Here is a 16,614-nt window from a genome sequence, read left to right on the forward strand (position 1 = left end):
CTGGGTTTTTCCTAGGGGCCACTGAGGGTGCATACCCGCCTACACCTATAAAGTTAACATGGAAAGTTAAGGCTCCAGTCTGGGTACCTCAGTGGCCCTTACCTCAGGAAAAACTTTCAGCATTGCATGCTTTGGTGTCAGATCAGTTGGAGAGGGGGCACATCGTCCCTTCCACGTCACCCTGGAACACCCCTATCTTCATCATCAAAAAGAAATCAGGTGCGTGGAGGCTTTTACATGATTTGAGGGCCATAAATAGTTGCATGGAGCCTCTAGGACCTGTCCAGATGGGGTTGCCCCTTCTCTCAACTCTGCCGGAGCGGTGGCCTGTTGTTGTCATAGACATTAGAGATTGCTTCTTTTCTATCCCACTTCACCCTGAGGATGCCTCAAAATTTGCTTTAAGACAGACAACGGCCCGGCTTACGTTAGCAAAGCTTTTCAAAAGTTTTGTGATGTTATGGAAGTTAACCTAAAACACGGCATCCCATACAACCCTCAGGGGCAGGGTGTCATCGAGAGAGCGCATAGGACCATTAAAGAACTATTGCAAAAGCAAAAGGAGGGAATAGGTCATGGTCTGTCCCCCAGGGCCCAATTGTCTGCCGCCCTATTTACATACAATTATTTAAATGAAAACGCATCAACCATGACGCCTGCCCTACAACATACCACCCCAGGTCCTCCGCATAGAGGCCTGGTCCGTTAGAGGGATGTTCTGTCGGGGCAATGGAAAGGTCCTGACCCAGTGCTCAGCTGGGCCAGAGGCTCTGTTTGTGTCTTTCCCCAGGAACCAGGACGCCAACCAGTGTGGGTACCGGAGAGATTGGTGAGAACCGTGCAGTCGCCTGAGAACACCAAAGAACTGCAGCCTGACGGGTCGTTAAACCCCCAATGTGACCTGTTGGATCCAGTCCTCAACTCGCGTGATGAGCGGTCAAATGATGTCGACGGTGTCGACCACTCCCCAGCAGACCGGGAAGAGGGCCAGGAATATTGACCTTTTTTCCCTCCTGGTTCTCTTGGCCTAATCTGACCAACTGGGTTCTTCTTGCTGTGGGGTTATTAGTAGGTTTGATCATTGTTAAGAGTTTGCTGGAGCGTTTGTTTCAAAGACAACAGCAATTACGTGTTACTGCCATGATGGCCATGTCCTCTGCCTGTAACCCTCCTGATAACTATAGTCCCTCTGCCCAGCACCCATCCCAACCACTCGAAGCTGGGCATTCGGGGGTAAGGTTCGCAGCTAAGTATATGAAAAAATCTCGTATATAAACATTCGGTACCAGTGGCCCTAATTTTTGTCTCAGGTGGACCTCTTACGCAGAGTCCTAGTTGTGGCCAGACGGGACCCTTGGCGTTTGCACAGAGGCTCCTAGTGACGCCCTCGGCACTGGCTACCTTCTCCTAATCCTCCTGTCCCCCAGTTGCGAGACTGAGTACTGCAAGGAGGGCCACGTGGTTTCCGGCTCACGGGTTCTCCGGTCTCTATATGAAGTGAGCATTCTGGTCGGTGCCAGAGGTCCCACCTTGGTATGGCCGGGACCTAGTCCAGACTCCCCAAAGCACCAAAAAATACGTTGTGGGCCATCTTGGTCCACGGGAGCACATTCATCACTGGAGACACTGGGGCATAAAAAACAAAAAAGGGGGAGATGTGAGCAGCCACCTTCCGGATTTGGCCTAGTAGACAAGCTGCAGCCTGCCCTTGAGTTCCCCCCACCCATCGAGTGGTGCCAAGATGGCGCCCACATCCTGCTTCCGGCTTCTGATGTATGTAACCACCCGCTGTATTCACCAATCATGCTTGTGTGCGTGGCGTTAGCCCATTGGATACACGCAAGGTTTATAAGAAAGTTCCCGGGCAAAGCTCGGGGAGACAGCCCACAAGGAGCCGTACCTGACGGCCGCATCGAGGTTGTTCTCCCCCGAGGTGTCTCGCCCCGGGTGGAACCTGTAAAGATGATGATTGCCTAGTCCCATTAAAAGTTTATCTGCTTTACCACCGCGAGTCCTGAGTGATCACAAGTGCTCTGGGTAAGACGTTGTCCGCACCCTCTCTCCCCTTATCTCTCTGGTCCCCATCGCCGGCCGACCGAGGACTCGAGGCGGGGCGGAGAAGCGCCGGACAGTGTACAATAAATAATCATTGAGTTATAATGTACATAATTCATATTAAAACTAAATTCTCAGATACGAATGTATATACAACAGAGCAATAATACAGAATAATAATGCTATAGTTTTATGTGTCCAAAGAAGACACCTTCAATTAAAATATATTTTTCCCTTGTTTCTGCAGTGTAAATAAATTATTTTAAGTCCATATCTTCTAATTCCATTTTTCTGGGCTGCCAACATACTTCTTTCCCATTGGCCTAAAACTACTTATCTACAGCAGGGGACCAAGAATCTTAGCCTTTTTCATTGTGTGTACTCTCAAAACTTTTGCTATACCTGAGTCATTCATATATTCCATGGACCTAAAATACACAACTCAAAACACAGGAAAAAAAAAAAATGGATTAAGCCAGGTATGTAGACCTAGTCACCAAATGAATGGAGGAAAGAACACAGGAACAAGAAACAGATGAAGATTAATGGGAGGGACAGCAAAACCAGGAGACAAAGAAAGACAACCTCAGTTAATAGTTCAAAAGTGCTCTCTTGCCTCCTTTCTCTTTAATAAATCTTTGTGTCTGGGTGAATAAATCTTTCATTTTCAACCAGGGGTGACCTCATACAGACCCTCTGCCTGGTACTAAGTCACAGATCTTTTTCGCTAAGCTCTAAATTACAATGGTCTCTTCCTCCATGCGTATGTCCAAGATCATTACTTTTGCTGCAGAACCTCTCTGAAGAGGAGGTGGAGCTTTTGGATTTTCCCTCTCCTCTCCAAGAAGTTTTTTTTTCTTTTTTTTTTTTTTTGTTAAATGGTGTGTGTGTGTGTGTGTGTGTGTATATATTAATTTTATTTTGAAATAAATTCAAACTTACAGGAACAGTTGCAAAAACAATAAAAACCCCACACACAGAACTCCAGCATACCCCAACCCCTCTCCCCCGATACCCCGATCCACCAATTTTAACATCCTGTCACACCACCATTTCTTTCTTTCCCTCCCTCCCTCCCTCTCTCCCTATCATCCATCATCTAATGCTCTGTCTTCTAACATGTGAAAGCAAGCTGCACACATCCTTGAACAAACAATATAATTCACGTTTACATTTCCCATGAACAAGAACATTCTTTTATGCAATCCCATTAAGCGCAGCTAAGAAGTTCAAGAGATTCAACAATGATACAAAGCTTGCATTCTATGTTTCCTTGTTTTTTTTTTTCTTATGTCCCAACTGTGTCCCTTTTTTTTTTAATCATCATTTTATTGAGATATATTCACATACCACGCAGTCATACAAAACAAATTGTACTTTCGATTGTTCACAGTACCATTACATAGTTGTACATTCATCACCTAAATCAATCCCTGACACCTTCATTAGCACACACACAAAAATAACAAGAATAATAATTAGAGTGAAAAAGAGCAATTGAAGTAAAAAAGAACACTGGGTACCTTTGTCTGTTTGTTTGCTTCCCCTACTTTTCTACACATCCATCCATAAACTAGACAAAGTGGAGTTTGGTCCTTATGGCATTCCCAATCCCACTGTCACCCCTCATAAGCTACATTTTTATACAACTGTCTTCGAGATTCATGGGTTCTGGGTTGTAGTTTAATAGTTTCAGGTATCCACCACCAGCTACCCCAATTCTTTAGAACCTAAAAAAGGTTGTCTAAAGTGTGCGTAAGAGTGCCCACCAGAGTGATCTCTCGGCTGGTTTTGGAATCTCTCTGCCACTGAAGCTTATTTCATTTCCTTTCACATCCCCCTTTTGGTCAAGAAGATGTTCTCCATCCCACGATGCCGGGTCTACATTCCTCCCCGGGAGTCATATTCCACGTTGCCAGGGAGATTCACTTCCCTGGGTGTCTGACCAACTGTGTCCCTTTGAGCCTCCTCTCCTCCATCCTCAGATCCCATCCAGGATCATCCTTGATATTTAATTTTCATTATCTATTTAGACTGTCTGTTTTTTTTTCAATTGTGGAAATGTATACACCCTAAATCTTCCCATTCCAACCCTTCCCTAGCATTCCATTAGTGGGATTAATCACATTTAGAATGTTGCAATGCTATCACCTTCCACCATCCACTACTAGAAATTTCCCTTCACCCCAAATAGAAACCCTACACTCATTCCTTAACTCCTCATTGCCCCTTCCCCCACTTCTCGAAACCCATACTCTACTTTTCATCTCTATGGTCATATTCTCTGATACTTTTTTTGTGTTTACTGTGGGGCTTAAATTTAACCTCTTAAATCTATAACAATCTTGTTTTTCTTTGATATCAACTTAACTTCAATAGGACACATAAACTATGTTCCTATACTCCTCCATTTCCCCACCTTTATGTAGTTCTTGTCAAAAATTACATATTTTACATTGAGTCCAAAACCACTGATTTATCATTACAGTTTATGTACAGTTTAGGAAGTAAATAGTGGAGTTACAAATCAAAAATACAGTCGTATTGGTAACGTTTTCATCTCCCCCTCATTTTTACTCTCCAGTTGTTTGTGAATTTTCTAAGTCTCTGATGGTTACTGATTTCTATTTGTGTTCCATTGTGGTCAGAGAATGTGCTTTGAACAAATTCAATTTTTTTTTTTTTAATTGAGGCTTGTTTTATGTCCCAGCATACGGTCCATTCTGGAGAAAGATCCATGAATGTGTGTCCCAGTGACCTGGGATGTAATGCTCTATATACGTCTGTTAAAATTCTCTATATCTCTCTCTCCTTTCTTTGTTTCTCTGTTGGTAGGGCTCCCTTTAGTATCTAAAGTAGGGAAGGCCTTTTGTTAGCAAAATCTCTCAGCTTTGGTTGCCTGTGAAAAATTTAAGCTCTCCCTCAAATGTGAAGGAGAGTTTTGCTGGATAAAGTATTCTTGGTTGGAAATTTTTCTCTCTCAGAATTTTAAATATGTCATGCCACTGTCTTCTTGCCTCAATGGTGGCCGCTGAGTAGTCATTACTTAGTCTTATGTTGTTTCCTTTGTATGTGGTGAATTGCTTTTCTCTTGCTGCTTTCAGAACTTGCTCCTTCTCTTCAGTATTTGACACTCTGATCAGAATATGTCTTGGAGTGGGTTTGTTTGGATTTATTCTATTTGGAGTTTGCTGGGCATTTATGCTTTGCATATTTATATTGTGTAGAAGATTTGGGAAGTTTTCCCCAACAATTTCTTTGAATACTCTTTCTAGACCTTTACCTCCAAGAAGATTATTTTTAATTAAATTCCTAATCTAAGGTAGGTCCCTAATAATCACATCCCATGTGTGGCAGATACTGGTTACCTGTTCACTAAAGTAGTTTCCTCTGACACACAGCTAAACAATTTTTCACAGCCTCTTTTTAACTACCCTCTTTGCAACCATATGAGGAAGAAATAGTCAATGGAAGGTCAGCAGAAGTAAAGTGTGCTCTTTTAGTCATAGGCATAAAACCTCTCCCTGCAACATCTTTGGTTTTCTTTCTTCTCCTGATGGCTAAATCAGAAAGATGAAATGACTTGGTATTTTAGTTTCCTGGACTGCTCAAGGCAAATACCATGCAATGGTTTGGTTTAAACAATGGGAATTGAATTGTTCATGGTTTTGCAGCTAGTGAAGTCCAAAACAAGGCATCATCAAGGCAATGCCTTCTCTGCAAAGACTGTGGTGTTCTGGGGGTGGCTGCCAGCCATCCTTGGTTCTCAGATTGTCACATGACAAGGCACATAGTGTCATCTCCTGTTGTCTCCCATCTCTTCTGGGTTCCATTAATGTTCAGCTCTGGCTCCTCCTTCTGTGGCTTTCTTTTTTCTGTCTGAATTTCATTCTGCTTATAAAGGACTCCAGTGACAGGATTAAGGCCCATCCTGATTGAGCTGGGCCACACCTTAACTGAAGTAACCTCATCAAAAGGTCCTACTTATAACGAATTCACACCCACAGGAGTGGGCTGGGTTTAAGAACATGTTTTTTTGGGGGGTACATAACTCCAAACCACCACAGGGCTGATACAAACAGAAAAGCTATGAGCACTCTTGTCTGTGTCTTTTGGTGAACACATAGAAATATTTCTATCAGATACAATTTCAGAAGTGCAATGGCTGGACTGTGGAGTATGCATATACTCAGTTTTTTAGTAGATGTTGCCATGTAGCAATTGACACTTCCACAAGCAATGTATGTTATTCTAAATGCTCACTAATACTTAATGACATCTGCTTATTATTAGTGTTAATGCATATCCCAGAGAAAAGTATCACATTGTGATTTTAATTTGAATTTCCCTGATCACTAATTCTATCTTAAGCCAGGTGTTTATATCCACAGGTATTCTTTATGTTCTTCCTTGATTTTGTATGTTTGAAATATTTAATTAAAAGCCAGTTCACCATGTTGTGGGGATGTATGTCAATCAACCAAGCTAGATGTTGTATTGCTATGGCAACAAAAGTCTTTAAAAATTCTCAATGGCTTTAACAGCAAATGTTTATTTTTGCTCAAACTATATGATTATTATGAGTCAGTTGCAGGTCTGCTCCATGTCATCTTCAGTCTGGGACCCAGGCTGATGAAACAGCGTGTATCTGAAACAATGCTAGCAGAGGGAAAAGAGATATAATGAACCAAACATTGGCTGTTAAAGCTACTTCCTAGAAGTAACACACAATTTTCTGACCAGATGTATGCAAATTGTCAAGCCTGATGTCAATGTTCAGGGAAGTTCAATTCTCCCAAAGGACAGGAAGATGGTGGCGGAGGAGGCAGCAAGTACTGTGAACAGTAACACAATTTACCACATGGTGTAACGGAAAATCCTCTATAAAGCATAATCTGGCAATATCTATCAAAATAGATATATCTATAGTAATATACTTGGACTTAGCAATTCCACTCCTAGGATTTATCACACATACAAACCTGCACACACGAATGAAATGGTATGCATCAAAGTTACTCATTGCAGACAATAGTGAAAGAAAAGGTACAAACTAAATGACCATCATTAGGAGATTGGTTAAATAAATAATGGCACAGTCATATTAGAATTCCATGTTATCGTATAACAAGAATGTTTTTTATGTTCTGATATGAAACAAAAAACCTTCAAATTATATCATTAAATGAAGAAAGCAAGAAGCAGAAAAAAGCAAGGTGTTGCCATTAGTATAAAAAAGAAGGGAGAGGAACCAAGCTGTAAGGTACATTTCTGGGACATTTGGAGAAACGAGACTACAGACTATACACTGCATTTCATGAACATCATAATCATATGGCAGTTATATATGAGAATGTTCTTGATCTTAGTATTTAATATTTAGTTGCAAAGGATCATGGTGTCTGCAACCAATTCAAATGATTCAGTAAAAAAGAATATATATATACATATATGTATATACATACGAAGAGATAAAGCAAATATAGTAAATTTAATTAATGAATCTAGGTGAATATATAAGGTGTTCAATGTACTATTCTTTTTTTTTTTATTGAAATATAATTTACATACCAAAAAGTCTTCATTGTAAAGTGTACAATTCAGTTATTTTTCATACATTTGCAAGATTGTGTAGCCATCACCACTCCCAAATGCCAGAACATTTTCATCACCCTCAAAAGAAATGCCATACTCATTAGAAATCACCCCCCCAGTCCCTCCTCTCCCCAAGTCCTGGCAACCACTAATCTATTTTCTGTCCCTATGGATTTGTCTATTCTGGACATTTCATATAAATGTAATCATACAATATGTGGCCTTTGTGACTGACTTTTCATTTGGTGTATTTTCAAGATTTATCCATGTAGTAGCATGGTACTTCATACCTTTTTTTGTAACATCTTTACTGAGATATAATTCACATACCATACAATTCACCTATTTAAACCATACAATTCAATGATTTTTAGTAAACTCACAGAATTGTGCAACCATCACCACAATCAATTTTAGAACATTCCCATCATTCCCCCAAAGAATCCCCATTAGCTCTCACCACTCCCATCCCCCCACTCCACCCCAACCCTAGGAAATCACTAATCTACTTTCTGTACAGATTTGTCTATTTTTGACATTTCATATAGATGGATTCACCATGTGGTCTTGTGTGACTGGCTTCTTCCACTTAAAGCAATGTTTTTAAGGTTTGTCCATATTGGAGTATGTGTCATTAGTTCATTGCTTTATATGGCCAAACAATACTCCGTTTTGTGGATATACTATATTTTGTTTATCCATTCATCAGCAGACAGGCATTTGGGCTATTTCTACTTCTTATAAATATTAGTACTATTCTTGCGATTCCTCTGTAAGTTTGAAATTTTTCCGAATAAAAAATCATGGAGGGTGGAAAGTGGTGAATATACATGTGTGTATTATTATTTGTAAATATATGGCATATTTTAGAAGATATTCAAGAAATTAGTAGCATTAGTTGTTTCTAAGGAGGGTTTGAGATGGCACAGGCATGAGAGTCTTCGCTCTGTAAACACTTTTTGTACCTTTAGAGTTTTACATCATGTTAATGCCTTGCTTTTCCCAAATTTAAAAAGTTTTAAATTTGAAAAGGAAATACACTGGAAGAAATAGTTGCAAAACACATCTCTGATGAAAAACTTGGACCCAAAATAGACAAAGAACCCTTAAAACTTAGTAACATGGAAACAAACAACCCAATTACAAAATAGACAAAATAGCTGAAGACACCTCACCAAAGAAGATATACTGATGGCAAATCAACATTTGAAAAGATGCTCAACAGCATGTATCATTAGGGCACTGCAAATTAAACCAACAATGAGATACCACTTCCCACCTATTAGAATGGCTAAAATCCATGCCCTGACAATACCAAATGCTGACAAGGAGATTGAGCAAGGGCACTCTCATTCACTGCTGGTGGGAATGCTAAAAGGTACAGCTACTTTGGAAGATAGTTTTGCAGTTTCTTACAAAGCTAAACATAGACTTACTATATGACCCAGCAAAGGAGTTAAAAACTTATGTCCATGCAAACACCTGCATGTGAATATCTATAGCAACTTTATTCATAACTGCTAAAAATTAGAAGCAACCAACATGCCTTCCATAGGCAAATGGATAAAAAACTGTGGCATATCCATACAATGGAATATTGCTTAGCAATAAAAAGAAATGAGATATCAAGCCATGAGAAAACATGGAGGAAGCTTAAATGCATAATGCTAAGTGAAAGAAGCCAGTCAGAAGGCTCCATATTTGTGCCAGTTTGAGACTGTTGTCTTTTGATCCACTCGGGTGGGTACGGATTTATTGTGAGTGGTCTCTTTTGATTAGGTTATTTCCATGGAGATGTGACCCCTGCCCATTCAGGGTGGGTCTTAATTCGTTTGCTGGCATCCTCTAGGAGAGGATAAAAGGCAGAGACATTTTGAAGAGAGCAGAGAGATGCTTAGAGAGAAAATGTCCAGAGTCATTTTGGAGACAGCCATTGAAACCAGATGTTTAGAGTTGCTAAGCTAAGAGATGAAGCCCAGAGTTTGTCCCCGAGAAGCTATGTGAGAACCCACAGACACTTAAGGAGAAAGCTACTGGAATCAGAAGCTGAAAGCAAAGCAACCAGGGAGCAAAGGACCAGCAGATGCCAGCCACTTGCCTTCCCAGCTTACAGAGGTGTTCCAGACACCATTGGCCTTTCTTCAGTTAAGATATCCTCTTGTTGATGCCTTCATTTGGACACTTTCATGGCCTTAGAACTGTAAATTTGAAACCTATAAATCCCCTTTATAAAAGCAAATCCATTTCTGGTATTTTGCATTCCAGTGTCTTTAGCAAACTGGAACAATACTGTATGATTCCAACTATATGAAATTGGAAAAGGCAAAACTATAGAGACAGTAAAAAAAAAATAAGTGATTGCCACAGATTGGGGGAAGGTTAGAGGGAGAAGGGATGAATAGGTGGAACATGGGGCATTTTTAGGGCAGTGAAACTATTCTGAATGATGCTGTAATGGTGGATACAAGACACTATACATTTGTCAAAACCCACAGAACTGTATACATAAAGGTGAGCCCTAATGTAAACTGTGGACTTTAGTTACTAATAATGTATCAACATTAGGTCTTCAACTGTAACAAATATACCATGCTAATGCAAGATGTTAATAAAAAGTGAACTATGTATGGGGGAGGTGGTATATGGGAGCTCTGTACTTTCTGTGCAATTTTCCTATAAACCTAAAACTGCTCTAAAAATAAAGTTTATTATCAAAATAAAAAATTTAAAATTTGTGATTGAAATATAAGACCAAAAATTGACTAAAGTCAAAGAATAAAAAGTCAAGAAATCATAAAAAGAAATATATTTGGAACTGTAGAAATTTCATATTTCTAAAAGTATATTACCTCACTAAAACAAGCAACCTAAATTACATCAACAAGGTCACTGTTAAAAAATGATATATATTGGGATGAGGTTCAGGTGGAGGAGAAGCATTGGTTTATGCAATAGCTGGAAGTACTTGAAAGTATGGGAGCAATTGTAATATAAGAATTATGGAGTTGTCTAACTTTGGCTGTCTTAAAAGCCTTGAAAAAGGAGAAGGACAAACTCAGGTCAGCCAACTGTCAACTGGAAGCACTCTGTAGTGAAGGAAGTCCTCCATTGCATTTAGAGATCCTTATCTCCTCTAGCCAAGGGGTTGACCTTATTGAAATCAGACCCAGGATTTAATTATAAGGAAAGCAAAGCTACAAAGGAAACTGAATTTCTAGAACATTTAATGTAAGTAAGTCCTTCCAATCTAACCTCAATTCATTTATTTAGATATACATGTATTCTTGAAAAATGTATAGGGTAGTCACAGTTTTTAAAAAATCTCCATAAATTATGTTGTTATGAAACATTTTGTTTGTTCACTCAGCTTTAAAGTATGTTTTAGATCTATTTATATTGCTATCTGTATATCTAGTTCATTGCTTTTAACTGATGAGTGGTATCCCTTTATATGCATATATCCATTTTATTTATCCATTCCCCTGGTGATGGATATCTATATTGTTTCCTTTTTTCTTTCTTCTTTTTTTTTTTCTTTGCTATCACCAAACTTCAGAGTGTCCTCATACATCCTCATAAATAGTTTCCTTATGGAGCTAAGTGAGACTTCCGGTTGGGTTTTGCCCCCTTCTGCACATGGCCAGTTTCTCCTCTTTCTTTATCCTTCAACTAAAATATCACATCTACCAAGGACCATTCTCAAACCATCCTATCTAAACTATGCCCTCCTCCCTAGTTTGTTTCCTTTGTAGCACATATAAAAAGTTGAGGTATTTCCTTACTGTTTTTTTCTCTCCCCCACTGGACCCTAAGTGTCCTGGGTCCAGCCACTTTACCTGTCTTCTGTGCTTTTATATCCCCAGAATCCAGGACAGGGTGTGGCATAAGTAGATACCTGATAAATATTTTATGAATGAATGAAGGAAGAAATGATGTCTAGAAAAAGGGAGAAATCTCTTTAGGGAAAATTTAAGGATGATACTAAGGAACTTGGGTGGTTGATATCTAAGAAATTATACCCTCACCAGAAATCAGCAGAATACTATGAAGAATGTTGTACTTCCCATAATTAAGTGGAATAGGACGTTGATATTTAGATTTTTAGGGAAAGAATAATACCAGAAGATTTGGCAAAAAATATATTTTGCATATTTTCATATTTAATGTAGGGTTCTTCAATGTTCATAACAATTTTAGGATTTAGGTAAAGATATTTTCCCTTCAGTGGTTTCCTTGGATGGTTGATAGTTGAGAATACTGGCAGTACGGGGGGTTGAGAACCTCTAATTTATTAACCTAGATAAGAAAATGTTTCCTTTAGCTGTAATGAAGGTCTCCATACATGTCTATCTAAGACAACTGCATTCAAATCCTCAGTCTGATGTCTGATTCCAAAATGATAACATAGTCAATCAAGATAATTTATAATACAAATTTAGAAATGCTAAGGAAATGTCAAGTAGATTCATTAGAGAAAACACAGCTGAGAAAAAATTTTAATTACTACTTTTAATCAGATCACTATGGGGGGCTCAGTGACCTATAAAGTGATATGTGATAGACATTAGTAAATCAATAAACCTTTTCAGTGACTGTCCTGAGACCCAGGGAATCTATACTAGGTTGACAACTGAAGCTGAGAAAACAAATCTCAGTTCAGTTCCTGATTTTCTGTACTAATAGGGAGAACTGATACGGCTAATTCACAAAAGCAAGAATCTAAGAATCCATTACTGAATCTGCTTATCTTTTAACTTCCTTTTTTATGCCAGTTCGACATATTATGTCCCCCCAAACTCCATTATCCTTGATGCAATCTTGTGTGGGCAGACATATTAGTGTTGATTAGATTTTGGAATCCTTTGGGTGTTTCCATGGAGATGTGATTCAATCAACTGTGGGCAAGACCTTTAGTTGGATAATTTCCATGGAGGTGTTGCCCCACCCATTTAGGGTTGGTCTGAATTAAATTACTGGAGCACTATATAAGTTCAGACAGAAGGAGCAAGCTTGCTACAGCCAAGAGGGACACTTTGAAGAATGCACAGGAACTGAGAGGAGGAGCTTCAGCTTACAGAGACATTTTGGAGACAGCCTTTGAAAACAGACTTTTGCTATGGAGAAGCTAAGAGAGGACAAATACCCCAAGAGCAACTAAGAGTGATATTTTTGAGGAACTGAAGCCTAGAGAGGAACGTCCTAGGAGAAAGCCATTTTGAAAGCAGAACTCCGGAGCAGACGCTGGCCTTCCCAGCTAACAGAGGTTTTCCAGATGTCATTGGCCTTCCTCCAGTGAAGGTACCTGATTGTTGATGCATTACCTTGGACGCTTTATGGCCTTAAGACTGTAACTGTGTAACCAAATAAGCCCCCTTTTATAAAAGCCAATCCATGTCTGGTGTTTTGCAAAAGGGCAGCACTAGCAAACTAGAACATTTTTCATAGGCTTTTGGGAATGAAATGGAAGCTTAGGGATTTTGGCAAATTGCTTATCTGTTGCAGAGTTTCCAGAACCAATGTCCTAAGGAGTCCTTTGGTTATCTCAGTTCCCCTGTGGCAGATGTACCCACAGGGTACATTCAGCTGTGAATCTGGCCATGAGCCTCTTTCACTGGTGAAAGTGGAATATGAAGAGATGGGAAAGACCAGCTGATCATATTCCCTAGAGAACCTCTGAATTAAATGGCTCCCCTCACCTCTCTGCTCCCCACTTCACACACACTGCAAAGTGTGTTCTAGATCAGAGAACACTTCTGGCACTGTTTGGTAGAATTGCTTAATAGCCTGCTCTGTGCATCTCCTCGCAACCAGTGTCAGTAAACACCGGAGAAACCTGGGATGTTATCTGTCTTGGGCAGTATGGGATGCAAGGAAGACATTCTGTGATTCGCTGTTCAATAGTGAATAAGGCACACTGTGACTTTTAATGACCTTGACATGCTGGAGATAAAGTGACCCATTGTTTCATCATGAGAAGCCTCTGGTGATATATTACCTTATAAAGTGGTTATTTAAAACAAACTCTTTTGGTCTTGTTGAAAGATGGACTCAGATCTTTTCGCCTGAATGACTAAGTAAAGTAAGTTGCTACGTACTTTGTTGCATGAATTGAAGCAGTTTGGTAAGACTGGGTTAAAAGCAAAACTTTGGAGCAAGCATAGTCTGGACTTAAATCCTGGTTCTGGCAGTTGATAACCATGATCTAGAGCAAATAACCAACTTTTGCTCTAATAATCTAACAGTTTGTTTAGATTATTAAATGAGCTCATGTATATAAAGTAGTTGGTATTCTGTATTTAATTGAGTATTAATTGATAGCTTAAAAACAAAAAAATATATATAATTGAATACAGATTGTTTATTAACAGTAATGGGTAACTTGTTGGCATGAAAACAACCCTTGTAAAAGTTTCTCTATAAAGATGATAAGCTTTTGTTAAACTTAATTTACACAATTTAGCCTTTTACTCTAGAACTTTGCTACCATAGATAAATGTTTTTAAGCATGTAAAATATATGTGCTAGAATACATGAAAAGAATATTCCTCTGGCTGCTCTTCAAAGCTAAGATTTTTCTTTAAACAGTGTTTTTAACACATGGTTAAATTTAGGATTTTCTTGGACATACTTTTTTTGTATTGAGGTCAAACTACCGGATTAGGCCATTTTTCCCAGTGTTAGTGGATTCTCAGAATTTAGACAGACCGTTTCACTGTTTTCTGACCCAAGGTGTTCATTTTCCAGGTAAGTGACTTAAAGGAGAAGGTTGAGGCTGCCTGTAAAAGTGTTAGGCTAACTGGAGCAGGGATACTAGGATCAAACCTTTACCTTTGACTTAGTTTGGAACTCAAACCAGCTGAGGAAAATGGTCAAAAGTAGCTTATGTCAACCTACAAATATTTACTGGGCTTTGGGCACTGAGAGGAGATACCAGAGATGATATAAAACAGGTCTTGGCCTCCAGTTGAAGCACAAAACCATAGAGAGCAACCAGGAGCATCACAGTGGTGTACTACATAGACGTATAATTGTTCTTGACCTCTTTCTGATCACCCCATTTTAAAACCTTAGACCTTTTGGTGACACACTTACATTAAAATATCAAAACAACTCTGAAACAAGAGACCAGTAATTACAAAGCAGCCTCCATTATTGGGTAATAGTACCTTGTAATGTCTATAAAAGCCTCCGCTGTTGGTCTCTCCACGCAGCCATGTGGCTGCCATTTAACCTCGTGTTGCTGTTGAGCAGAACTGTATGCTGTCCTGACCACACTCTAGTATAACATCATGAGTCAGTGATCTCTCATACTCCAGCCAACAGGGGACCTTTCTTCAGTGCCAGCTTGAATTTTCACCTTCATATACAGCAAGTTGGACCCCACTTTATCTTGTCAGATCACCCAATCCACTCAGGTCAACATGCCATCTGACAGATGTCTCTGAAAACGCTATGTATAATCAGTTGTAGAGCCAATACATTTCACGCTTTGGGCACAACTGGTTGGCATACCTGGATATACCTTTGTCCACTATCTGAGGTCCTCAGCTCTAACTGGAGTAGTTAAGAGCCGGGAAATGGGTGAGAATTAACGTGGTCAAGGACAGCATCTTTAAGGCACTGGACCTTTAAGGATAGGTAATATTGAAATCTGTAGATGCAGAGATGATGGGTCTGGAATAATATTGTCTCAGTTTCATTTTGGAGTAAAAAAGAATTTTTACTTCCAACTGTCTTTTCAGATAGCTTCCTTAAGGTGGGATACAATCCCACGGAAATTCAATTTACCCAAAGTAGGCAGTACAGGTTTCTACCATGTTAGATCACCTTCCTCTAATGAGGCCCAGGAGTCCAGATTTCCCACGTTTTAAGGACCAATGCCCACAAAAGTCCAACCTTACCCTCCCAAATTTAATTCCTGCCTTCCCTTTTATTCAGCAAATCCTTGTCAGAATACAGAATCCCCTGGACATTTTTCAGTACTAACAGTACCCAACCCCTTCCAGCATTTGGCACTGTCAGCCTTTTCCTCATTGAACTCTTTCTTCCCTTGCATTCTCTGACACCATACTTTTGGTTCCCGTACTTCCAATCCTTTCCTGATTATTCCTTCTCAGGCTTCTTTTCCTGTCCCCACGGCTCAATCTTTGGCCCACTTTTCCTTCTACACATTCCCTCAGGAGATTCTTAGAACTGCAAAATAACCTATTTGAGGTAAGCCAGACCTTCAACAGACGCTCACCAGCTTGCAGATGTTACTCTACCTTGGTTGAAAATAATCAACGCTCAGGGACAAATAACAGGGAGAACTTCGTTAGGGAAACTTCCAGCTGCCCTCTTTGCTCAGAAGGCTGGAATCACAACCGGAAGAACCTGGTAAGAAGTCTGAATATTTGAAACCTCCCTGATTTTTGTTTGGTCCTTCTGAGAAGGAGGACATGCCTTAAAAAAGATAAGCATCCCTGGGGTGGTTTTCTGAGTCAGCCTCTTTATTGATCGGAAACCATTTTTAGATTGGAAGCTCCAAGCGGGCAGGGACTCCAGGTATCTTGTTTACTGGACTAGCCCCTGTACCAGTCCCGGGCCTGGCACAGGGCGGGATCTGGCGTTTACCTCATGCAGGCTGTCTCTTCTGAGCGGTCCTGGGGCAGGCGGACGGCTGGCAGCCAAAGGGCAATGGCGCCGAGGGTGACGCACTCAGGATAGCTCCAACTTAAGGATCAGACACACGCACCATCGGCTGAGGGAGGGGAACAAGCGCTTCCTCCCGGCTTCACCCAGGCCCTCTGAAAACGAAAACATAAACCCGCCGGGACGCCAGAGACTTAAACAGGCTTCCGGGTAGGGAGGTTGGGAGGAAGAAGGATGCCTGGGACGCGCGGCTGAGGAGCGGAGTGACGTCACAGGAGCCCCGCCCCTTCAGGAGGCGGTGGAAGCGCGCGAGATTCTGTGATGCAGGCGCGT

The 16,614-nt window shown here is 40.3% G+C and overlaps 1 protein-coding gene across 11 annotated transcripts in view; it reads right to left on the reverse strand.

Annotated features, from left to right (window-relative positions):
- LOC119524375 (olfactory receptor 2T33-like) overlaps nucleotides 1-16,571 on the reverse strand; it is an 84,839-nt gene extending 68,268 nt beyond the window's left edge. For 6 of the 11 annotated variants that reach the window (XM_037822997.1, XM_037822994.1, XM_037822996.1 and 3 more), the window contains exon 1: nucleotides 16,264-16,570. The gene's annotated coding sequence lies outside the window, so the exon portion shown is untranslated. Of the gene's footprint in view, nucleotides 1-16,263 lie in introns of all 11 variants that reach the window. The other 5 variants (XM_037822993.1, XM_037822995.1, XR_005214806.1 and 2 more) reach the window with 4 other exon arrangements.
- Nucleotides 16,572-16,614: the final 43 nt, after the last annotated feature.

This window comes from Choloepus didactylus, assembly GCF_015220235.1.
Source record: "Choloepus didactylus isolate mChoDid1 chromosome 11 unlocalized genomic scaffold, mChoDid1.pri SUPER_11_unloc1, whole genome shotgun sequence".
NCBI classification, from domain to species: domain Eukaryota; kingdom Metazoa; phylum Chordata; class Mammalia; order Pilosa; family Megalonychidae; genus Choloepus; species Choloepus didactylus.